Consider the following 27302-nt stretch of genomic DNA (forward strand, 5'->3'; position numbering starts at 1 on the left):
ATTGTTGCTCTAATTATTAGCATAAAAAATTGTATGACATGGCTGGTCATGTGATCTCCTGAGGGGGCGACCCATGTAGGCTAGAATAAAATAGCTTTTTCTAAAATACTATTAAGCCATGTGTCTGATATCATGTGAGTTTACATTATTTAAATGATATTTTTATGTGCACTTTTTAATTAGCAAAAACGCTGCGTGCACCTTTAAATCAGAAGCGCGGCGGTGAGCGAGGACCTTCAGTGAATGATGCTGGGCATTGACTGACGCTTCGCGCGCTGTCATTCGCCTCACTTGACAGCAGCCAGAAAAAGAGAGAGTGAGTGAGTGAGTGCAGTCATTTAAGTATTTTACAGTGTTAGTCCTGTAGAGAGCGGTAGATCGTTTTATTAAATTGTTTTATACGCTCCCTGTGGTACTGTACATGATTGGGACCGGGGAGGGAGGAGCGATTGTAGTATTTCTCTTCATTTCAAATCCCTGTCGTGGCAGCACGGGCAAGGCAGAGGACTTTTCTTCCCTTCAAACTAAGGGGAAAACCCACCACCGAGAGCCTAGTGCACGTCCTAAAGAGCAAACGGAGGACTTTGGGAGGAGGAAACAGTAGTTTGAAGGCACGCTGCGGTGGTATCGGCTCGCTGTGTGCACTAGTGTCTCCACACTTGCACTGGATACACGAAGCAGGACGTTTCCACTTCTCTGCGACTCGCAGGATCCCCGCGATCTCCCTGAAACCCGACAAACGTTCACACGGTGAGTCGCGCGCCTTGCGTGTTTATTTACTGCTCTCGCGCTTATGCAACATTCGCTCGTGTTCTTCTGCCGTACGAAGCTAATTCCAGCGTACGCTAGCTGCGTGCTTTGACAGGTCAGCGGTCCTAAAGCTAAAACGATTCATTCCCGTCGCTCTCCACTGTAAGACACTACAGGCTATAGTACACGCGGGCTTTTGCATGTTAGTGCGGCTGACATTGCACAGGTTGCCGGTGCAAAGAGTGTCTTGCTGTATGTACGGCCTAGTTTGTAGCAGGCACATACTGTACCAAACAGACACATTGTAGCCCCGTGTCTAGTGGTACAGTATGCGCCTGCCACACACTCTCACACACACTCTACTGAAAGCTGGCATGCGTTTTGTGCTGATGGGTTCACTTCAGGTGTTCTTTTCCACCTAAAATATGTGCATGGAAGAGACAGCACCAACAGGTAAATAAGTGAAGGATGGAAATATGAGTTTATGCTTTAGTTTACTCCCTGTGGGAAAAGTTTGTGTAAACTCATTATGCAGCATCTACAGTAGGCTAACTTATTTAATTTATATTTTTAATAATTTGAACATGGATAATTATTTTAAAAGTGAAAATGGCATGTGTAAATTATGTGGCAGTTTTGCAGTATGGACTTTGACCTGAACTTTTAAACTCTCAATTCAGACTTTTTAATAAGACTAGTATATTGCAGATACTCAAGAGCTTGATTTTAAATGTATTGACAGTTTCCCTTTCTCAGTATGTTGAATTGCTTGAAGATACCGAAAGCTTTGTTTGTATTAATTAATGCAATTTCCATCATTTAAGCACATTCTTCAAAGTGAAATTGAATTACGTTCAAAGTGATGCATATCAATGTGACCTGTTTTTAATTACTAATCTAGTAATTGCTTTTTGAATTGTGTTAGAGAACATACAGTTCTTCTTAATACAATGAAGGCAAATTAAATATGCAGGTATTTAAGCATTTACTAATTGCTCTCATTTTCCAACATGGGTAGGTGAACATCAAATATATTAATATGTGCAGAATGGAAAATTTAAGACACCTGTTGTTGCATTACAATTACATCTTATGTTGTAATTGTAACTTTTGACGCCTCGGTCCATTTGCAGCAGGGCCCCTCAGAGCACGGGCCCAGTTGCACTGCCCAAAGGCCGCCCTATATATATATATATATATACACACACACACACATATATATATATATATATATATATATATATATATATATATATATATATATATATATATATATATATAATATACATACATACATACATACATACATGCATACATATACATATATGTTGCTCATTCGTTTCAAGTGTAGCATGTCTTGCTAGTTTTGAGCTATAAAGCTATGCAAAGATGAGTTGCAGTCATTGTCCAACAGTAGCTTGCCTTGTTGTGTCGGGCTCTGATGAGTTTTTAATGGGGAGGAAGTGACCTTCCCTGGCCCCTCTCCTAGCAGTCCGCTATACCATGGCCTCTTGCTATATAGGTCAACACTACCAACAGTGCCCAGTGAAAATGAGCAGTAACTTTAAGTTAAGGCTTTGCAGCTGAAGTTGTTATCCCAGTCAATATGGTGCTAGAGCAGATGCTCAAAAAGCATGCTGGGTAATTTAAATGGTCTTGAGGTTTGTCAGTCTAACAATGATGGGTTTGCAATTTGAGCATGGTTAGCTTGTGGCCACTTCTATAAACCCATCAGGCACTTGGAAATTCTTAAAGGGTTTTTAATCCTTTGCATCATATGTCAGTTGTCCTGATTATTTTGATTTGTATGTTTTTGCAACATCACGCCCAACCTAGATTAGTCATCGGGTTTTACACCTCAGTTGGCTGATTTTCATTCATTTCATATTTGATTATGTAAGATGGTGAAGCATTTGCTCAATGAAATATACAAAGCTGTAATCCTTAGCCTTCTCATTTGTGTTTGTGCATTCGGGTGTAAAATAATTTGTAGTGTAAGTAGCAGAGCGCACGCGTTGAGGCTGTGACCTGCAGTTTATCACAGCGTGCTGTCTCGTACGTACCCTGTATGTGTCATGCAGTTTTATCTAAAGCACACATACTAGAAAGCTGATAAGTCCATTTTGTAAAACATCAACCAACGTTATCGCTCAGGATTTTATTATTTTTGTAAAATGCTGAAAAATGTTTCCTTAGATTGCAGCAATTTACTTTACTAAATGACATCTGACCTGAAAGACAATACCCTGCCTCTTTGCCATAGTATAATTTATATTTTATAATAGTGTATTACTACAATATGATGTTCAGTTATCACTTTAAAGGAACAGTTCACCCAAAAATGAAAATTCATTTTTTGCAATTTAATGAAATCAAGTGAACACTAAGACTTTCAAATTAATTTAAAAGTGCTGTAAATGTGGTTCATACGTTTCATGCACTATATTCTAAGTCCTGCAATGTCATATGATAGATTTGTGTGATAAACAGCAACTGGTAAATGATGGAACTGGATCACTGAGTCTGATTTGTTAAGTAATGAGTGGCTACGTCCAAAATCGCATAGGCCTACTCTTAGAGAGTATTGCTTTTGAATAAGTACAATACTTTGCGACTGTTAAAAAAGTATGATCCATATGCACTATGAATTTTCATGTGATGTACATCGTCAATTGCATCGCTTCACTGCAATTCACAAATCCCCAGTGGCCTCATGGTATAGTAAAGTGTTCATAAGTGTTCATCCGGGTACTCTTTGCCAACTGTTTTATGAATACTGTGAATACTCTTTTCACACACTATTTTACATTTTCATTTACTATGGAAGCATGCAATTTTTGGATGCAACCATTGAGATATGAATTGTACACCACTATTAGTCTAGGATAGTGGATCTCGGCAAAGGCCTCCCACTGTCCTCAGCAAATTTTTACAGAAATTCATAGTGTCCATAAATTAAAACAAGTAGCTAAAATAATTGTAGAATTCCTAATAGTTTGGGGTGAATTAAATCATTTTGGCTTACTTTAAAGCATGATTTGTCTTTATTTAAAAAAATGTAAGTCATCTTGAGGCCCAATGGAATTTTGCTGAGGCTTCCTAGTGGGGCCCAGCATGCTGGTTAAAAACTAGTTTGTCTTTCCAAATTCCTTTTATTGTTTTCTTCCAAATACCGTTTTTTTCTTTCTGTTTTAATTTTTCATAATTCCATTTCCCTCCCCGTTTGAATATTTCTAGGCTCTATTTTAATGGTTACATTAAAAATATTAATCAAAAAGCATGTCTCATTCTTTGAATTTATGAAACTTACACAATTTAACAGCAATTTATTAAAAGTTTAACAAAAATTAAATTAAGTCCCTATGAAATATGTTTTATTATTTTTCTCAAATTATTATCAAATTATTTTATATATATATATATATATATATATATATATATATATATATATATATATATATATATATATATATATATATATATATATATATATATATATATATATAATTTTTTTTTTTTTCAGAAATACTGTGTTGTGGATTTACAATTTTCTGGTAAACAATTTTTTCTGGTAAATATTGTTTTAGTAATATTTTTATTAGGCTAGTAGTAGTAGCGCCATCATTACATTAAGTAATATTTCTGTGAAGTTAACTTAAACCAAACTTTTATTTTAACAGGCTGGCAGGAACATGCGGGATTCATTTTTAAATAGTATTTTTGCCACTTAATATTCACAGACACTAGTCCATATCACGTTTGATTTAAGTGTACTGACCTACTTTCAATTTATTCATCCCAAATTGGGCAAATTCCGTGATATTCAATTCCATGTTACAGTAAATTCCATTTTTATGATTGGATCCTGTGATTCTGTCTGCGTTTTCTGCATCGTGGAAATCATAGGGCCCTATAGCATTTAATTCTAGATTTTCAGAATGAGGCTTGGAAATAAGAAAGTGCGTCAGAATAAGTTCAGCATTTCTTCTTATGCATGGAGCATTAAAAAGAGGTCCTGTACAATTCCCTGCATTTCTTTTTAGAGATAATTACTGTTTTTAGCTGTAACATAGCCTTGACTATTCTGTGTGTCGTTTGTTACATAATTCATGGCTGTGCTACAAGTAATGCATGTTAACCTCTTTCTTTGACTGCGTTCGCAGCAGATGCATAGTGGCAGATGCCGAAATTGAACTTCGACTTTGGTCTAAAACGTTTGCGGAGGGCAACACGGCTTCAGTTCTGATAAGCACAACCGCTGTCCCGTAGAACATGAATTTATCACCACTCAGTACGATCACCCGTGAACGTCACCCACCGCTGCACTGGCCCCTTTGAGATAACGCGGCCCACACAAGCAAACGGACCTGTGCGCACACAGATACACACATGCATACTCGCATAAGTTTGTTTGATATCTTCCATTGGTTTGTTATACCCAAAACACTCTTTCTGGCCTTCATTGTCCTCTTCTTGCAGGCCAACTCCCGACTGTATTTGATCTTTTTTGTCTTTAGTTACTGTTATTGGTTTGTTCATGTGGTTTCCATGTCAATGAGGACCAGGGACTCTGGCTCAGATCTGGCCTTTTTAACCAGCTCCACACAAAACCGTCCCCTTTGCCCCCACACAAGCACAACCGCAATGGGCGGCAGGCGCGCGAGACCAAATTATATACTGGCCTTCATGAGAACAGAGTCTTGAGAGGCGTTTTTTTTTAAGCCACACTTCACACTAATTAACAGCCCTAAATCTAAGACAGCCTTTTAATCTGGTCTCAGTGGCTTCCTCCCTGTTGCTCTTTTGGCTTGGAATGTGCTAATTTATATTTTTTGGATTGGAAATGGTGCAAAGGACTTGTTTTATTGACTATAGGTACGCTCAGAGTATAATGTTGAAAGATGGGATTTATCTGTATATTTTATATGTTTAACTACAGCGTATGATGAAGTGTAGCTTGTGCTAGACTGTTTGTAGCTGTCGAGAGCTGAATGTGTTAATAGATAGTACCATGGTTGTATAGTAGATGTAGTATGTTAGTCGTTTTTGTTTATTTAAATGTTCTTTAAAATCTCTAAGTTGCTGTAAAAGCAGACTAGTGAGTAGATTGATGTTTAATGTTCTTGGTAACTTTTGTAGTCTTTGTAGTCACTTGTTAGCGACCACCTTTTTCAAGACTTAAAGGCATTAAAAAAATCAGGAGTGGTATAACTAATGTATTTTATGTTATAGAATAAAATATGAAAATATCTTGAGCTTCAGACATTATTTAAGGCATAAAACTCATTGACTTTGGGATGATGGAACTGGATGTTCAAAAATGCTACCTTGTTTCTGCGTTCCTGCAGCACTCTATTCAAACCAACCTTGAAAAAAAGAGATAAAGAGATTATCACAGATCTGAAAATTGCAGTCTCACAACAGTATGAAGTATGTGTTGAATTAACTTTATGAATGGGAGTCGCACAAAGCTCATTTTCAGTTTGGGTTGCTTTAGAGAAGTCTTGAGTCGTGTGTGGAAAAAGGAATACACCGTTTCTGAAAACTGAGATGCATTGATGGAAGGCATGATTTAACAGCAGAAAAATGCATTCGTCATCATCTTGGGTAATGTATAACTTCTATAGGTAATGTACACTAAAATGGAGTTGGTAAAGAATCAAAAGCACTTGAAGTTATGCGTTAACCAGTATGTTCAATACTAAAATCAAATGTAGGTATTTTATTTATTTGTACTCCATGTGTTGCAGATATACATCCATTTATGCATTATGTTGCTATTATATGTTATGTTAATGGGTGTTTAGAGATGGCCCTGGCATTAACTTTGGGAGGTCTGTGTCATTAAAATAATCTTGAATCACTATGAAACTGTTACAGTGAAGAAGGAATCCTACTTTTTAGGAGGTCTTTTTTATGTAAACTTTCACGCTTGGGAAATTCAGCTGGACAGTTTCCAGGAGCTGAGGGTTTGGCAGCGCTTTTGTGCCACACCTCTTGATCATATTCTTTTTATTACGCCTTTGATATTTAGTCCATCAGTTACACCAGATGCCTGTTTTTACCACTAAATACCTCTGTATACAAACCCAGAAAGAAGCTGTTGTCATTTATTTCAATCCTAAAATAGCAGCCTGATTTCAGTCTAATCATATTTTGGGCTATTCTGAACTTGTATGTCAGCACATGCTGGTGGCTGCTTGTATAGTTTGTGTTCAACAGTTTATAGGAAAAAATAATGCTGAAAACCCAGATGAGTGAATAGTAGTTTTTTGTGCAGTGGGAAACTGACAGCTCTCATGCTGCAAGCCAATATGTCTTCTGTTAATTTACAGCACATTGTCACAGTTGGATGCAACTCCTGTTTATGGTCACATTTCTGGCTTCTCTCAAAGAAAAAGTTCTTTATCTCACAAGAGGTTTGTGAATGAGTTTTCAAAGGTTGATGTATCTGTGTTGTGTCATGTCATGTCATGGCGGTAGAAAAGTGGTGGTTTCCAGTGGAATTGCTTTTGAAATGAAGCTTCAACCTGTGAGAGTGGCTGTTTCTTGAAAGAAACAGTTCATCACAAAATGACAATTCTGCCATTTACTTCTGCGGAACATAAAAAGAAATATTTAGAGAAATTGACTTCTATGGAACATAAAGAAATTTTGGAAGTCACAATGGAAGAAAGAAAGCTGGAACTATCCCTTTAAACATTCGTTAGGGAATCATTTGGATGATTACAGTGTAAACAAGCGTGGGCAAATAACATTATTTCATTTTAATTTAAACAATGCCGAATGATCTCACTATATTTTGGAGTTATTACAGTCGAGTCTCAAAGTAACAAATCGCGTGCAGCCCCCAGCAGCGAGCTGAGGATTGATCTTGGCAGCTTACCGCACCTGCAGAAAATGTGTGATATTTTGTGAGAAAAGGAAAGGGGGGTTGAGAACTGAGGTGAGATTCCATAATGAAGAATGGTTGAGATCACATCTTCAGATTCCACACTGCGATAGAGGATTCGGAGGCCCGCATAGAGGGAACGAGAAACTCAACTTCACAACTGCTCTGTTTTGTTGATGCTGCTGCTGCTTATACTGCTATACTGCCTTGAGTTTACTATGATCAGCGTGTCCAGATAACTACCTTGCAACTGAAACACCTGTTGCTTTTCCCTCATTGTTTCTGCTGTGGCTTTACCGAACAAAGTAAGAAACATATAGAAAGTCTATTTAAGCCTAAGCATTAGAAGAATTTAGGAGTGGCTCGATACCACTTTTTCAGAACCGATCCCAGTCCGATACCAAAAATTCTGAGTATCTGCCAATATCGTTCCGATACCTGGGCAGTTTTTTTTTTTTCTTTTCAGTGTTAAATATTTATACTTCAATGTGTGTTGACCTGATCATGACTTTTTTTTGTGTTACACACAATCTACTAAATATAGACAACTTTATTGTAAAGAAAAACAACAAATGAATGCATATATAATTATAGGCCCTAATCTATGACAAAAATACTATTATAAACTAGGTTAGTGGATAATTCAGTAGCAAAAGTTACTCTAGAAAAATCATGAGTGCACAATTTTATAAAATCTAAAATTAGTGAGAAAAAAGCATTTAGTGGGGAACAAATAAAAGTGAATAAGTGTAGGACTAAATCTAAAATAATAATGCAAAATGATATACATTGCTCTTTGTATTGTAAAATACATTCATGAAAAACAAGTAATATAATAAATATAAATACTGTAAAATTGAAAGACATTCTTTTAAATGCATAGCATAGTAATGAGGCAGAAACATACATAAGACGAACAAGAAAGGCTATTAATAATCTTTCATTGTGCAAAAGTATTATGATATGGAAGGTTCCAAATACAGAGCGGTACAAAGCGCTTATGCGCATCCCGTGTGCAAAATGATGCGCTTGAAGCAACACAGAGTCTCGGCGCGCAGCTCCGCATATAAAGGTTTAAAGCACAAAGTGAAGAGATATTGATGTGTAGTGTATTAAATCTGTGTGATAGTTTATTGAGCCTTTTCTTTTAACAGTTTTAAATTTCAGTTACTGTGCTCGTTAAGAACATGGTGCTCTCTAGTCCAGTCAGTGTTGTGATCTAACAGACACCAACACGATTTTGAAAACAGCACGAAGACAGCATGAAGTCCTGCAATATAAAGTTATTTTATGCAAAACCATTTATCTTTATTTACAGATCAAGTATAATATTAGAAACATTTAACAATCTTGCAGAGTTTCATCGTCTTGACTCGTAACTGAACACGGCGTGCAGTTTGAACGCTGAATGGAGGATGACAGACAGCCGCAGCGGAGAGAAGAGTTTACATGAACTTGACTTAAATATTCATCTGTACCTCACATTAAACTATGTAACGGCTTCAGATCACTTGAAAAATAGTGCATGAAAACTTTATGGTGTTTTATCATGCGTTTGTGGCTTTTGTGGGGCTTCACAATAACATAGAATAGTAAACGCACAATATCGGATTTGGATCGGTCTCGTCTGACCGATACCCCTATCCAGCAGAAAATACCAATATCGGAGCGATACCGATACTGAATATCGGATCGGCGCACCCCTAGCATAGCACTAGCACTGTTACTATGTCCGACAAGCCATGCCACCCTCACGCCACAAAATACATTGCAGAGCAAAACTGATAATGCACTTAAAGACAAGACAGAGCAGGTTACCTTTAGTATGAAACAAATATATTATTGGGTAGGATTAGGGATGTAGAATAAGGCATTAATATGTGCTTAATATGTGCTTAATTACTACTAATAAATGGCTAATATTCTAGTAATATGCATGCTAATAAGCAACTAATTAAGAGACCCTAAAATAAAGTGTTACCAAAAGTTGTAATTGTTGTAGTAGTATTAGTAGATAAACCAAACTTTTATTTTGACGGTTGCCATGAGGACCTCTTAAGTTTCTTTATAGCCTATGTATATGATATGACGATCGTTTTACTCAAATCAAGCTCATGAAGTAACTCTCAGAGCAGTTCTGGGGATGTTGTTCATGTATTTATGTCCTCATTTAGTGAGACTGCAGATGCTGAAAACACCGCAAGCGTCGCGCACTTCAGAGTGTGTTTGTGTACTAATCAAAACCACGCGTCTGTGCCATTCACATATGAGACTCGCAGACATGCAGAATTCATATTTAGAATTCATATCTTTTTGCAGCTTAATATTTACAGATACTAGTCCATAGCGCGAGTCGATTTAAACCATAAATAGATAATATTGAGGCGTTTTGCAACTTCAGGATTGTGATTTATTGCAACTTGAGCAACGTCTGCTGTTGCCTTTGAGAGACAATTGATGCGTGATCACTGAAGCAGCTCCAGTTAGCAAGCGCTTTCGGTGTGCGAGTGCCTTTAGCCTTCCACATTGATTGGTCGGACTCGTGACTCCCAACAAATCAGATGCGCCGTGGGCGGAGACTGCTCTAGGCCACAGAGTGGTGAGTTCTGACAGGCTGCATCAGAGCCAAATAGCGCGTTTAAAAATTAAATAATTTTATCGGCCTATCGTTTTGAAAATGACCGATACCGAAAATCATAAAAATAATATCGCGCCAATAATCGGTCGACCCCTACTGTAGATATTGGATAAGGGTCTCATTAAAGAAAGTTCTGTGGGTCAGAGTGTGCTGTCATCACCACTCTGTGAAGATTATGCCATGCACTCTTTATTTCTTACTTCGTCTGTCTTAAACTTGACTGACTAGTTCAGGAAAAACCTAGTGTACTTTCCCCTCCTACTGTACATCCAAATAACCAAATATGTTAGCAACTGCCTGTGCTATACTACAACAACAATGTGCTATGCTCTTAAAAATAAAGTTTCCAAAAGGATGTTTTTGCAGTGATGTCATAGAAGAACCATTTTTGGTTCCCCAAAGAACCTTTCAGTGAACAGTTCCTAAAATAACCATTCTGAAGAACAAGTTAAAAATCTAAAGAACCTTTTTTGCAGTTATAATTTTTAGTAATTTTTCAGTTGTGCTGGTTAATTTTTCTGTGAAAACTAGTACAATACACACACACATACATACATACATACATACATGCATACATACACACATACATTATTTATATATATATATATATATATATGTATACACACACAGAAAAATAAGGGTTTAAAATTGTACCTTTTTGGGTACAACAGCTTGTCCCTGGAGCAGTACTCTTAAAAGGACATATTTGTACCTTTTTTACCCCTAATAGGTACATATTAGTACCTTAGAGTAGTAATACGTACCCTTAAGGTACTAATATGTACCTATTAGGGGTAAAAAAGGTATAAATATGTCCTTCTAAGGGTACTGTTCCAGGGACAAGCTGTTGTACCCAAAAATGTACAATTTTAAAGTCTTATTTTTCTGTGTGTGTGTATATACATACATTACATTACATATACATTACATATACTAACATTTTTAGTATTTTATTTGTTTTTTGTTGTTTTTAATTGGGAATATTTGATGAGTAGAAAGATAAATTTTAACTAATTAGACATTAATTGTGAATGGGTTTTCTGTTACTTTTGAACCGTTTAATGCATCCTTGCTAAATAAAAGTGTTCACTTCTTAAAATAAAAATATATATGTGTGTGTGTGTGTGTGTGTGTATATGTGTGTATGTGTGTATGTGTATGTATATATGTATAACCCAGCGCTGGATGACATATGGACTACCTAACTGGCTTGTTTTGACCCAGTGGATGGGTTAAATGTTTAACCCCCCTTCTGGGGTAGTTTTATTTAACATAAATATTGTTTAAAAATCTGACACTTAATTACTAGAGGCATCATCAGTAATCAAAAGGTGAACATTTATTAATAAGAAAAAATGTTTATTTAATTATTATTTATTCAATTTAGTAATACATGTTAATTTTCAACCTATTTTGGGTTAATTAAGGAAGAAATATAGTAATTTCTAAGCAATAGTTGAGTTAAATAAAACTACCCAGAAGGTTGGCTTAAACATTTAACCCAACCGCTGGGTCAAAACAACCCAATTACTGGGTTTGTCCATATTTCACCCAGAGCTGGGTTGTTTTTAACCCAGCATTTTATAGAGTATACTCACCCAAAATGCTAGTTTACATAAAACAATATGTTAAGACTCTATTGTTCTTAGGAAAATAATTACGAATATTTAATATTCTATGCTTGATTGAATATGCTTGTACCATGATTATTCTCTGTACTTTTTTAGGAGAATTATACTTGAGAAATTGAAAGAGTGGTGTGTATTTCTGAGTTAAAGAAGCCTGACCACAAAGTGGCATGGAATGGATTTTGGATTTGGACAAGGCCAACAGTTGTGTTGTAGTGGGCTGTGATTCATGAGCAAGCAAGGAGGGAGAGGGTCTGGCGTGGAGACCCATCGCTGAATGACCCTGAACCAGTGAAACCTGAAGCGGCTCTGTAGAGAGCAGCCAAGTAGTTCTGTGAGCTGACCCACCCATAAGACATCACATAAACGCTTTGTTTTTCAGGTTCTTTTCACACTTGGTTCAGTTGCTTGTTCCGAACTCAAGTTTGATTCCATGCTTCTTCCCTTCCCCATGCACAGGTCTCTTTCATTGTACTTTTCAGTCTAAACGGCGGTACGTTTGCGTCATCTCTATGAGTTCCTCTGTGAGTACTAGTGGCTGCTGTTTACTACTGTAACTAGGTAACGATGAGACGCCAGTTCCACTGTGTTATGTGTTATTGAAGCATTTATCCCTCTGCATTTATCACCAAAACTTTAAACAGCAAGACATGTGAAGAATGCAAGCTTCCTCACGTAGGTGGCTTATTCTGTGACAAGCAGAGTTGAGAAATGCTTTAAGTAAGTGTGACCGGAAGCAGGTAATGCAAATTATACTTCATTAATCATTCTGGATGGGTTGTTTTCATACTAGTTGGAACCGTACACTATGCTAGGGCTGCATGATTCATCAAAATAAAACCAAAATCACAATATGGCTTAGCGCAAAAGCTCTGATTTAATTAATTAAATGTATGCTCTGTGTGCTTCCGAAATAAGCATGGCACTGTGTTCTTTTACACACAAGCAGCTCATGATATAATGTTTTCAGTGTCAGAGCGGCTCAGTTTGCAGTAACTGTAGGGCCCTATGAAATCAGTTTTATTTTTTCCTAAATTCTGTTTTTTTGTTTTGTTTTTTTTTCCAAATTCCATTTGTTCAATTTTAATATTTCTAGATTCCATTTTTTTCTAGACTGTTTTAATAGTTAAATTAAATTCTATTAATCAAAAAGCATGTATAATGCAATACAATATTAAACAGCCATTTATTAAAAGTTTTACAAAAATTACAGTTTTAAGGCCCTATTAGATGTTTTATTTTTCTGCTAAATAAAATATGGTAAATATTCATTTAAAAATAATGTTTTAGTAATAATTTTATTAAGTAGTAGGATGTCTGTGCATGCCACTGGCATAGATTGTCCAGTTTTGTTTCTAACTTGCCATCCTCAGAATCAGAAAGGTAGGTACACTCTGAAAACCAACCATCTCTTACCAAGAATATTGAGGTATATGGCGGCCCGTCACATGCAGACCAGCCATCCATGACCCATTTTAAACTCAAACCTGTGTTTAATAAGATAAGCCGAGCCTTGGACTGTATCATGAATGTTGCTAATGTCAAGCTCGTCTGTAATAACGGCCCGGAGCTTTAGGTTATTGCCTTCTTGTGGTCATCAGAGCAGAATGATTTCAGAGGTTGACATCAAAAGACACTGTGCGGCAAAATTGCGCTGCATCACCACCTGGTATCACATCTAGGATATCAGGCCACAGTAAATGTAAAAAGAAGCATATAGCCATCTCATAATGACCTGATAGCACAGAAGGTGAGTCTCATCCATTTATAGCCGTCATAAGTTCCTTGCTCGTTTCTAGAGCAAACATCTGCAGCAGGCAGCTTGGTATGTCTGCCTGAAAGCCAGAGGCTTGCTCATCTGACTTTAACAAGTGGTAAAAGTAAAGGGGAAAAATAGGTCATGCCTTTGAGAAGCAATACTTTATCTGAAAATGAAAAAGGTGTCAAACGCTAGCTGCCTTGCTCTCTGGCTGCTGTACAGAGTTGAGACGGGAGAGCTATTTGACTTGGCACGCGGACTGGGCCCCATTTTGGCTTTCACCCCAGCAGATCAATCTCCACATCGGTGAGATTGTGTTTTTTTTCTCTCTTTCTCTCTCTGTGTGTGAAAGCTTTCTCTATTGCTTTTTTATTTTGTCTTGAGGCTGTTCATTCAGTCAGAAATAAACAGAATATAACTTTGACAGAAAGGTGCGCATTACTAAGAGAAAAGCAGTTGTGTAGTAATACAAGAGCTGATTGATTTATCAGGTAGTTACAATAGCCTATATTTTTGGTGATTTTTGTCGGCAGTATTAACTTTAACATCGGCAACATTGTGTTTATTGCAGTGACATTATTTGAAAGTTTCCTAATTTAGTTTTATGCTTTCCTAAACACTGTCATAAAAATGGTTATGTGATCTTACCCTGCATCGCACCTTGCGAGTGATGCTCTGAAATAAGTTTATTTTTTTATTTTTTACTGAAACACCAAAACCCGAAGTTAAACGGGTGATTAATGTTAACATGTGATTCATTAAACCAATCAAAGTAAAGTTCTTTCAGCAGAACAAGTTTTACATATTGAGAAATAGATGCTGACATGGTCAAAACACGTCATCCTAGAAATAAACTGTACTATTTCAGTGGTATTGGCCCTCCAAAGCAATTTTGGCCAAAATCAATTGGCGCTGGATTGATTGATTGATTGTTTTGATAGATGTGTGTTTTAATGTCACTATTAATGAGGATTATATGATTTTTAAGTCTTTAAAAGCAAGATATTTAAAATATACTTTTAAGTATACTTGCAATAGTTCACACTCAAATATACTTCAGTACATCTTTAGTTGGACTTTTGCACAATTAAGCACAAAATTGGGCCTAGTTGTTCCAATTTAGCAGACATTAAATATACCAGTTTAGGATAGAAAGGGCCAGTTTTACTAACAGCTTGCACCAACACAAACCATCTTTTGGCGTTAAAATCGTACTTTCAGGTTTTACTAAAGACGCGCAGTGACGAATTAGTGCTGAAAAGGCTTGGACGAGTTATGGGAGGAGAGTATTTAAATGAATCATGCAATGCATTTTACTAACGTTTGCGCTCGTCAAATTACTGACATTTGCGCCATTATTTAACACCAAAAAAAAAAAAGCATGTCTTAAACTTTTGCGCTTGAACTGGCTACAATTATTGTTGCTAGGAGGAGGCACCACAGAGAACAGAGAGCGTGTGGTAGAAGGGAGAGGATTTTTTTCCACACGTATTTTTTTGAATGCCAGAAAAACACATTATCCGAACATATTGTTTGCCAAGCAGTGTTATTTTTAATTTGCTTCAGAAAATAAAAGACGACTTGGAACCCTCAACTAGGAGTCGCGCAATACCAGGTCTATCAAAACTTCTAGCAAACCTTAATTTTTTGGCTTCCGGTTCTTTTCAACGTACTGTGGCTTTTTTATTTATTTATTCTTTATTTGCGACTATGCTAATTTGCGCTGCACTTGGTATATTGCGTTGGGCGATATTTAAATGAGATGTTGCATCTGTGTTCTTTAATTTGCGCATTGTAAGTAAATCACCCGCAGAAATTTCCCCTCCCATCAGCGCTGTTTTGGAGTTGCGACTCACATGCTAATTTGCCCTGTTTAGTAAAACTGGCCCCAAAAGTACAATTGCAGGGTGTTTTTATTAAGTACATAAATATGTTAATGTATTTGTAGTATACTTGGCATTAAATAAATGTATTTCAAATACGTTTTAGTATATTTATTTTCACTAGGGTAGTGTTAAGTGAAATCTGTTTTGAATTGACTCATTATTTGTCATCACACAAAAATGTTCACTTAAGTCATTTTTCAAAGCTAAACAGAATGATGTGTTCAATATCATCAAAAGCAGCCTGTATTTTAAAATGTGGTTGACACTAACCACATTTATCAATGCTTAAAGTCAAATGGTTTATTTCATGTAATTTGAGGTCATATTTTCTTGTGCCTTGTGTAGTTTTTGTGTTGTCGTCTGGCCAATTCTCTTGCTTCTACCAAATGACGAATTAATTTGAGTTGTGAATGTTGTGACTTTGATTGACTCACAACCTTTGACTTCAACAACAAAAAATGTGTGAAAGATTTTTTCCCATTTAAAAAGCTGATAAGTCTATTTATTTTTCTGTCCTAACTATACAGTTGTATGGCTATTTGCATTTTATTATTTGCTTTTGCACTTTTTTTTTTTTTTTTTTTGTCTGACCCATTTTGAGTCGTGACCCACCAGTTCAGATATAGTTAGCTATGAGATTTTACATGTGGTGCTCCAATCCAGCAGACACATTTTCCACAACAGCCATAAAGCGGCTGCCAGTTTATTTGCTCATTTGTCAATAATACATTATGGGCTGACCATCTGTGTCAGCTTCCAAATAGAGCACATATTTATGCACATTTGTGTGCATCTAGTCAAAATGCATATTATTGACAGTTTGTGAGAAAGAGAGTTTCTTTTTATCACTGGGTAGTTTAGAAGCTGTTTTCACTGGTATTAAAATTCTTTTATTTCAGCTTTTATTCCACATCAATATATAGAATGTATATATAGAATTTTTACAGTTTGTCATGAAAATTTGCTGAATAATGTACTCACCCTCAGGCCATCCGAGATATAGATGAATATCGGTACAGATTTAGCATTGCTTTACATTTGCTCACCAGTCAATCCTCTGCAGTGAATGGGTGCCGTCAGAATGAGAGCCCAAGCGGCTCATAAAACATCACAATAATCCACAAGTAATCCACAAAAGCTGAGTGTTTGTAAGAAACAAACCCATTATTAAGGCGTTTTTAACCATAATCCGTGACTTTGTGCCAAAATACCAGTCCGTAATCCATAATAATGCTTGTGCTATCACATCAAAACCCAACAACATATTTGTTTAGAACTGTTTTGGACTTTCTGCTTATAAACATTTTTTGATGTGTGCATACTTCTTTTCTGATTCAGACGAGACAAATTGTTTCAATATTATGGATAGGGACTTGTATATTAGCCAGACGCAATGATTTGAATTTAAAAACATCTTAATGATTAATTTGTTTATTACATACATAGTTTTTCACTTTACAAGATGTTATTGGATGGACTATTGTTTGATTAGTTTTGAATTATTGTTATGCTTTTATCAGCTCCTATTCTGACAGTACTCATTTGCTGCAGAGAATCCATTGGTCAGCATGTGATGTAATGCAAAATTTCTGTTAATGTTCAATTATGTAAAGCAGGATTTTGGACCAATAGGATTTCAAAGTGTCATGTTGTTGAACTTTTCCCTTGAACTTGAACTTTTATTGACCCTTTGCTCTCAATAAAGGCAGAAAATCTCATCTCTATGAGCAAGTAAAGCTGGTTTTTCCATAGGCAGGGTGTTCTGCTTTCACTGGCTGTTTCTCACACTTAAGACCACACAGTATCACCTGGAGCCTGGGGAATAGGCTGTATGTGAACCCTCTTCTGTTGCCTCTTAGCATAATGCAGTATTGGCTTTAAGCCTTTGCTCTGGAGGCTGCTGTGTGAATCTGGGCTCAGGTTAGAGGAATGGCTCGGATGGCTTTATTTCCACAGTTGAGCCTTTTTGTTTTGGCCAATATCTGATGTATTTTATTTATCCCTCGCTGGATACAGTGAAGAAGGCTTAGTTGGGATTAATATGGGAATCGGATGAATGTCCATACACCAGAGTGTGGGCGAGCAAGATACTATGTTTCAGTGGACGTGTGACAGACTTAGGTCCTATGAAATCAATTTTTTTTTTTTTTTTTTTCAAATTAATTTTTAAATTTTGCTTTAATTAATGGTTAATTTAAATTTGATCAAAAAGCATGTCTACTTATTGAAATCATGAAACTTAATATTAAACAGCAATTTATTAAAATTTTAACAAAAATTACATTAAGGCGCTATAATTTTTTCCCACTTCAAATTCAGTTTTATTTTTACCAAATTCTGATTTCCTAATGAATTGATTTTAGAATAAAATACTAATTTATTATTATTTTATTTATTTATTTTTTCCCAGAAATACTGTCTTGTGAATGTATAATTTTCATTAATATTTTTTTCCGATTCCGTCTGCATTTTCTGCATCACGGAAATCATAGGGCCCCACATGCAGGTGTGGCTCATTTGTAAAGGCAGGTGGGGCAGAGTCCCACCAAAATATTCACCCAAAACATTAGGGGTGGGAATCTTCAGGCACTTCACGATCCGATCTGATTCCGATTCTGGGAGTCGCGATCCGATTCCAAAAAGATTCTTGATCTACATTGTTTCCCCAATTAATTCTTCTGCTGTGCAAATTTTTTACAGTTTCTATGCTTTTTGTTTGTAGTTGGAATATCTGTATGTCAGTACTTCCATCTTAAAAATAGTGGTGTGAATATTCACTGGTTTCACGATTCAATTAAATTACGATTATCATTATCAACTCAATATCACGATGTGTCACATTCTCAGTTTTCAAAATTACTGCACATGGATACATTTTCATATAAATTTTATGGTTACACTTTACAATAAGGTTCATTAGTTAACATTAGTTAACAACATTAGTAAACATGAACTAAGAATGAACAATACTTCTACAGCATTTATTAATCTTAGTTAATGTTAATTTCAGCATTTACTAATGCATTATTAAAATCACAAGTTGTGTTTGTTAACATTAGTTAATGCACTGTGAACTAACGTGAATAAACAATGAACAATTGTATTTTCATTAACTAACATTAACAAAGATTAATAAAGATGAATAAATAGTGTAATAAATGCATTGTTCATTGTTTGTTCATGTTAGTTAATACATTAACTAATGTTAACAAATGACACCAATTTCATATCAAATTTATCTTGTGCAAAATTTACTCTATTTTTTAAATTTTTTTATTATATGATCAGGCTACTTTTAAAAACAATTACTTATTTAAAATAAGTGGTCTTTAAGTATCCGAAAGTTTACAGACAATAGTTTGATTTAGGTTTTTCCTTTTTTGATTATTACTAATGAGATCATAGACAGTGGCAGCTTTAACAGGCTGCATTCACACTAATGCACAGATCTATTTCGATTATATCAGATGTTTTGTCCTGCTCTGAAAACATAACTGACTGTGTGTACATCAATTTAGTATAAAAGTCATCGAAAATGCAAGTGCAAAAAAGCTTTAGGACAAACAAACACAAATTGCACATGAAAATCTGTCAGTGCGCGAGTTTCGTGCATCTAATACATACTGCGTTCCAAACGGCATAAATGAAAGCATATCTAAAGTAAAACACTGAAATAACGGCGGGTGGAAGCACACACTGTCAAGCAATGTGCCCATGTCTCACAGAGCAAATTCTGTGCAATGAAGCACAGATTGTCTCTAGTGCGCACACGTGCCGAGCTCCGAATCGATTCTGAAATGCATCGGAGAATCAATTTTTTTTCTCCCACCCCTACAAAACATAGACTTCTGTATAAAATGAATAAATAATAAACTGTAAATGTGTTCGGCATTCTGCAACAAATATTTATTTGGAATTTCTTGACAATTTAAGTCAAAGTGCGCAGGATATATTAAAATTAATCAAGTTTATTTGCATGTGCATGTTACAAAAATCAGGTGCTGCGCGTACTGTTCTGATGACGAAGTTCACATCACGCGCACTGTATGCTGTCCCTCACATTCAGGTTAAAAGTGAAGTATACTCGGGGCTTAAGTTGGGCAGTCGTGCCGGTGTCCTCCCGAACTCAACAGCACCTCACAAATTTTACAATGTTAATCTGTGGTGAAAAGTAGAACTGCAGTATGCTCTAATTGAGAGTCATTTGGGCAGTTTTGAGACTGCCCTGTTTATTTCACGTTGATGGTCCAGTACGATATCAGTCAGCTCCAGCTATATGTGTCTGCATCAGGTCAGAAACTGGCTGGCATGTCTTTTTGTTTTTTACCACGGTATCTGTACCGCCATATTTGAATCATAATTCTGAATTGAATCAAATTGATACCTAGCCCTAATTTTAAGACTTTCTTTGCATCATGATTTGTGGCAGATGCTGGTGCAGAATGCTAATCTACTCTGTAAGAGACTGCAGCAAAATTCTTATGCAGTAGCTGTTTCATGAATTAGTATTAGTTTTGCTTGCTGGCCCTAATTATTAAACTATATGTATTTTTCAGGATCTCTCAAACTCGTTTATTTCCTTCAGAGTCAACTTGAACCCCTTTGGCAAATCAGTTATTGGACAGCAGTGCTGTTGCTGCTGTCTTCAATAAAACTCTCATCCATATAGCTTATGTGGTTTCAACACAGGGGGAACTTCATTATTCATATGCTAAGGTTATTGGATAGGATGTAGGAGAACTTGTGCCAGACGTCAACTGACTAATGTGTTAGAGCCTTTTGCTCTTTTAATGGAAACTTCACTTTAGCACTTTGCGGTAAAGAAAAACAGATAGATGGGGTTCCAATAAAGGTGTCTTGTGTCAGTGTGGGGGGATCCAGGACTCATTCAAGTGACCTACATAGTTTAACTTGATACACAGCAGTCCCTTCTCAATTGACAGTAATTGAGAGCACCCCTTCACCTTGCAACATACAGTAGGTAACTAAAACTAAATGCAAAGATGCGCTTTGTCCCCCTGCGCTCCCATCGTTCTTTTAGGCTGTCTGCTGTAGGACCATTAAGATGCAAATGGCCGTCCTTAACGAGCTGCAGATCTTTGCCGTCATTTTCTATACACCTTTATCGATTCATTGTACATTGACACCATGTCACAGTATGTGCTCTCAGAGATATACAGTAACACTTGATATTCAGTGACAAGATCAAAAAGTGAAAGTTCACAAGATATCGTTTCGGCTCGGGTCTTCAGTTTCAGCGTCGCTCTTTGTCATACAGGTGGTCTAGCTTAATGTTATTCATCTCTCATCTGTGCATGTGGCGTCTGTCATCCAGCTTCTGTCTTAATCGGTCGCCAGGGATGACCTTTTCTTCCTCGCCAGACGAGAACATCAGCAGGTTTAAATGCCATCAGATTTGGTCTTCTGAAATTGTAACCTTTCTTAATGGGAACTGATGAAATCCGCTGGAAATGTACAAGGGACAAATATGTCTTTTCACATAAATTTAGCATGTCAGAATTGCACAGGCTCATTGGAAGACACATTGATTTAAAACATTTGATATAATAATTAGAATAAAAGTAACTGTATTTGAATTTTTATTAAACCCGCATTTACTACTACTTCTTAAAGTACTAATAATTCAATAACAATAATACATTTGAATAAAAAACATGATTTTTAAAGAGATTATCACACGCTGTCATAGTTTCAATGTAAACTTTGTTTGACAAGAAATGAAGGAAATTAATAAATTTTTATTTGATTACAAAACTTAATAACATTTATAAATGTTATTATTTTTTAAAATTGGGAAGTTGTATGCATTCATTTGTATACCATCTTTTTTTTTTGAGAATACATTTGTATTAGAAAATTCTAGAAAATCCATTAAAAAATTCTAAAACAAAAAAGAAAACATAACATTTTACTAGTATTTTTAACATGCGATTAAATTGTCTAATTGTTAACGTTTTATGAATTCAATTGATTATACATCCTTAAATCCGTTAAAACGGAATTGGAGATGGAATGAAAAAATGATTTCATAGAGCCTTATTTCTATGACTCAGAATACATGTAGAAATCTTTCCTTTTTTAAAGTGAATAGTCTGCTTTGAGAACCACAGCTTTAAACAGCAACTAGAAAGGAAAAATGGAATCCAAGTACACAGATGATGTATTTAGAGATTTTATGTAGCAAATCTGAGCTCATTTGTATTTTACTGGCCCAGTGCACGAGCCATTAACTGCAAATGTAATTCAAACATGCGTCACACCTCTGGTCATTCTGATCTGAAAGGTTTACAGTGGTGTCAAAATGGTAATAAAACCTTTAAGCATAGTAAAATTGCCTCTCCATTCATTTTTTCATGTCTGCTAAGAAGACATGGGGTTAATATCTGATATATATCAGCCATTAATGGATATTTCATTGTGCATGCTCACTTCCACCTTATTTTTTTTTTTTACTTACATTACCTTTGTCATCATCTAATGTGAAATAATGGTGAAACTGTGCAGGCAAAAAGGTCGATTATCCATGGTCAGCAGTATAGGGATGTATGAAGCACAGCTCACACAGAAGTCATTTTCAAGCCAAGCAGCTTTCTGCTGGCCTTAGGATCAAATTTGAAATATGCATGGGGAAATCTTTTGCAGAAATGCATGATTGCATAGATTCCTATTAAAATGACTGGATTTCACAGAACAACAGTCAATGCGGCTGCACCTTAAAATCAGTGCAGACATGATTTGAACATGGATCTTTCTGTGACAGAGTTAGAATTTACTTCAGCTGCTTTGGCTAGGCATGGCTTTAGGTGTAACCTCACTTAGCCACAGGATTATGTCCGTAAGCCTTTTAGAGGTATAAGCTGGTCACATGAAGCATATGATTGGTCAACTTTGACCCAATGATTTGCCTCACTGTCTTGTGAACATAGCTACTGAGTGCTAATCTGTAATGCTGTCTCTTTTCCCCAAGAACAAATTCTCCTTTTGGATGGGTATGGTCCATTCTGCCTCTAGACCAGCTTCAGCTGTCAAGATGCATCTTCTTTATTCTAAGGCGTAAATGTCTGCTTGAGATATTGAATCTCTGGAAGACAGGCACTTTCAAGCAAGGTAAGAAACATGGGCGAGCAGAGCACTCTTCTTATATTCAGGGGTCCTGTGATCTCATGATCCAATCATCTGGAGTTTATACAGAGAATGATAGTATTGCTGAGATTATCTGTTCATATATGATGAGATAAAAACAGCTCGATATGTTTTGTTTTGGTTTGCTGTGGGATTTTTTTGTAAGGCTTAAAGGACGGATTGAAATTACTTTTAAAAAAAAAGGTCTTCTTTTTTTTTTTTGTGGTTTTTGAATTGTGGTGTCCAACCAGAAGAGTTTTACAGAATAAGGACAAGCCACTATCCTGCTTGATCCTAACTTTTTCCTCCGCATACTCGAAGCCACATTACCTTAAATTACTACTAATAATAAAAGCAAGCAGCGGCCGAATGTTATTTGCTTTACTCACTGAAGCAGTGCATGAATATATTCTACCTCAAGCCCTAAAGGAACAAATCGCACACATTGACCAAGAAAAGTTACTCCATAAACTGCATCCTAATAACCGGGAGTTGTGTCTGTCACCTCTTTTTTTCCATTCTTGTAAAAGATTTGAGCCAAAACACTGAGTAGGCGGGGTTCTCCTGACTAAAATGTAGTTGTTTAGGGTCAGCTAATGGGACGCTGCCTTATCGGTTTAATTATTTCCCAGTAGTACCTGGCACAGTTGGGTACTTTTCAATATATACAGCTGTGATATCAGTAGCATGTGTATTTTTGAACACAAATGTCCTTCATGTAGCCACAATTCACCTTTTCTGCTGTCAGTGTTTCTTAAGGTCTCCAAATATGCATGTCAGTTCAGTTCCCACAGAGGAAGGGGCTTTATAGTGCACCAAATCATATTTGATTTTTTTTAATGCTATAGGTGAGGATTTGCTTTCTTTTAATACAGTTTGGTGTCTGTCCAACATAAGACAGAAGCCCTGAAGCTGTCTGCAGAAATATCACAGCTTGAGCTTTCACAAGCTCCCGCTGGCCATCTCTTCAGTTGGTGCTTGCTAAGAAAAGTGGGCTGTGCTCTCTCAAATGTTGGGATGAGCAGAAGGAATCTCATGGAAAGAAGTTTGCACACTTTCCCAAGAGGTTTTGTAAGGGAACTGTGTATGACTGTAAACACAAGGGCTAGTCAGTTTTTCAAATATTAGCAGCAATTTTCCTCTGATACAATGATATTGTGAGTATGAGAGTCAAGTCAGAGTTGTAATAGTCTCTTATTTTATACACTTTCGTTCAAAATTTTATAATCAGTAAGATTTTTTATGTTTTTTAAAAGAAGTGTCTTATGCTCATCAAGGCTGTATCTATTTGATCAAAAATTTGATCTGTTATTTTGTGAAACATTGCAATCATTCAAAACAGTCTTCAATGTCACATGATCCTTCAGAAATCATTCTAAATTGCTGATTTATAATCAATGTTGGAAAAAGTTGTGCTGCTTAACATTTTTTGGGACCTATGATACTTTTTTCAGGGTTTTTTGATATATAAAAAAGTTCTTCAAAATTTTATTGAACAGTGTGTATTAGAGTTGGTAGATTTGTTTAATTTCTGTTCAAACTGTCCGTTTCAGTGCATTTAATTTAAGATATTATTTTTGATGTTGCTTTAAACATTAACATTTGGAATCTACATGTGGCTACAACAGATTGATTAAATTAAGAAAAATCAGAGCAAATATATGAATATCAATATATTGTTTCAATATAATATTAAGATTTTTTGATGAATAGAATGTTCAATAGAACAGAATTTATTTGAAATGTATTTATATTTTTTATGTAACATTTTAAAGGTCATACTGTCACTTTTGTGTTTGAGGTCAGTAAGATATTTACTTTACTTATTCAGATTCATTACAAAAAGCGACAGTATGACCTTTAAAATGTTACATAAAAAATATAAATATATTTCAAATGAATTCTGTTTCTTTAAAAAATATCTCACTGACCTCAAACTTTTGAATGGTTGTATGGTAGTATGGTAGAATGGTAGAATGTTGCCAAAAGGCTGAAAACTATTGAGATAAAATTTTGTCAGCTATATCGCCCAGCCCTAATCTCAGCATCTGTTTTATTTCTTAACATTTGCCGGTTTTTCAGATCTTTGGGAAGCTGAGTAGAAACGTGTGTTCTTTGAATCGCTGAAGTCAGCAGTGAAGTTGCCAAACACTACACAATACTTCCATGGATTGTGATCAACTTCTCAGTCCTGGAACAGTGGGCTCTTGGCTGCGCTTCTGTTCGCTGTGAAGCACCTTCATAATTCCACCATTCATTCAGCATCGCTAGCATCCTTGACACGATGTGAGAACTTAATTTTACATAATGGGCATTTAAGTACTCACTTTGAAATTGTTTTATTTCAGCACAAAGGCCAAGCGTAGAACTTTCTGACATTTAAAACGTCCTCAATTTTAAATGTTGAAAGCCTCACATGTGCGTAGCATTTTGTGCCACTGTCATTTCATTTTTCTCTCAGATTTTAATGAGAGCTCCTTCTGAAGAACCCATTTGCTGATTAGAGGGCTCGTTAGTAGCCATGTGAGAGAAGGCTCAAAGCAGGAACATGGGCATTGTGGGACAAAAGGGAGGTGGAACAAGACAGGAAGGCGTCAGTCAGTTTGATTGGAAAATGATAGTCATGTTCAAAATAATTTAATGTCACTATAATGGCAGTCAATGGAAATAAGAGAGAGTGCCTGTAGCTGTGAGAATTTGAGAGTTGGATTGTGTCTAATTGTAATATCTATGTAGGCTAAGGTTAGTCAGGGATTTATCCTGGCGATATGTTTCCCTGCTGTGGTTTCTTAAAAAAAATAGATTAAGCAACTGTCGAGGAACCGCTATAATGCAATAGCAATGGGTTTTGGACAGGGGACCAAGAAAACATCCATGGTTCATTCTCTCAGTTTATTTTTCATTGTGGTTTAATGTGGCAGAATAGAAATTAGCATGGTTTGAGTTACTGAGTGTGAGGTACTGAAGGTGTGATGAATGTCATGTGTGTGGCTTTTGGTTCTTTAGTTTTAATATCTGTATTTTAGAAAGTTTTGTTTTTGAAATGTAGCTGTAGCAGACTTATTCGACTCCCCACACAGACTTTGCAGCATGCTGCATCTTTTTTTTGTATTAAAATATTTTTTAGTATATATATATATATATATAAGAATATACACTGCTCCAAAAAAATAAAAAATAAAGGAACACTTTTTAATCAGAGTATGGCGTCAAGTCAGTTAAACTCCTGGGATATTGATCTGGTCAGTTAAGTAGCAGAGGGGGTTGTAAATCAGTTTCAGCTGCTTTGGTGTTAATGAAATTAACAACAGGTGCACTAGATGGGCAACAATGAGACAACCCCCAAAACAGGAATGGTTTTACAGGTGGAGGCCACTGACATTTTTTTTCCCCCTACTCATCTTTTTTGACTGTTTTTCACTAGTTTTGCGTTTGGCTAGGGTCAGTGTCACTGCTGGTAGCATGAGGCGATACCTGGACCCTACAGGTATTTGACCTCAGGTATACTTTGACCTCAGATCATATATATTATCACACACTTGTGTCAGCAAAGCACAGACATGAGATGCTACAAAGATTTTTGACACCATCGAGCATGGTGGGTAGGGCTGCAACAAACGATTATTTTGATAATCGATTAATCTAACGATTATTAGAACGATTAATTGACTAATCATCGATTATTTCACTGATTAATCAGTAGACTTTGATTATTCAGCTTTTGCAACTAGTTAAAATATTAAGTTACTCATATTCTAACATGAATAAAGGTCACTTCAGCTTTAGAAAAGCATATTATGTAATCAAAATTATTATACAATTAATTGGTAACACTTTACACTAAGGTGCATTGGTTAACATTAACATGAACTAAGAATGAGCAATACTTCTACAGCATGTATTAATCTTAGTTAATGTTAATTTCAGCATTTACTAATGCATTATTAAAATCACAAGTTGTGTTTTTTAACATTGGTAAATACACTGTGAACTAACGTGAACAAACAATGAACAACTGTATTTTTATTAACCAACATTAACAAAGATTAATAGTTAAATTTAATAAATGCATTGTTCATTGTTCATTGATGTTAATTAATACATTAATGTTAACAAATTATACCTTATTGTAAAGTGTTACCAATTCATTATACAAATAGATGTATTTGGCACACGAAATGAGATGACAGACAGAGACACTCTCTCACCATTTAATTAGCTACATGAAAAAGTAACTGAATGACACATCTTGCACATTCTGCCTAACATCTCCTTTTGTAAGTCATATAGATAAGAAACTAAATAAAGGTATGTGATAAGACGCGTTGGATAAACTATTTTATTCACAACATAATGTCTTAAAATACCTTATAGGATTATGATAACCAAAACAGTCCTGAGCTAGATCAAGCTTTGATCTCTGTAAACCAAACTATCACTTTAATTAAATTATTTTTTCCCACTAATAAAAATATTTTATCATTAGCTAGCTCCACACTGGAGAGCTGCTTTATTTCATAAAATCAAGTTGTAATTCTAACTGAAAGCGACACTGACTCTGTTTTTTTCATGTTTAATACCGTAAAGCTGCTTGATTTAAGGCTAT

The 27302-nt window shown here is 35.8% G+C and overlaps 1 protein-coding gene across 5 annotated transcripts in view; it reads left to right on the plus strand.

Moving 5' to 3' along the window:
• thrab (thyroid hormone receptor alpha b) overlaps nt 1–27302 on the plus strand; it is a 197951-nt gene that overhangs the window by 51680 nt on the left and 118969 nt on the right. The window contains exons 1-2 of one of the 5 annotated variants that reach the window (XM_058794360.1): nt 247–320; nt 490–750. The exons of 1 other annotated variant lie outside the window; for it this stretch is intronic. The gene's annotated coding sequence lies outside the window, so the exon portion shown is untranslated. 3 more of the 5 variants (XM_058794359.1, XM_058794361.1, XM_058794362.1) reach the window with 3 other exon arrangements.

This window comes from Onychostoma macrolepis, chromosome 12 (assembly GCF_012432095.1).
Source record: "Onychostoma macrolepis isolate SWU-2019 chromosome 12, ASM1243209v1, whole genome shotgun sequence".
In the NCBI taxonomy this organism is placed as follows: Eukaryota; Metazoa; Chordata; class Actinopteri; order Cypriniformes; family Cyprinidae; genus Onychostoma; species Onychostoma macrolepis.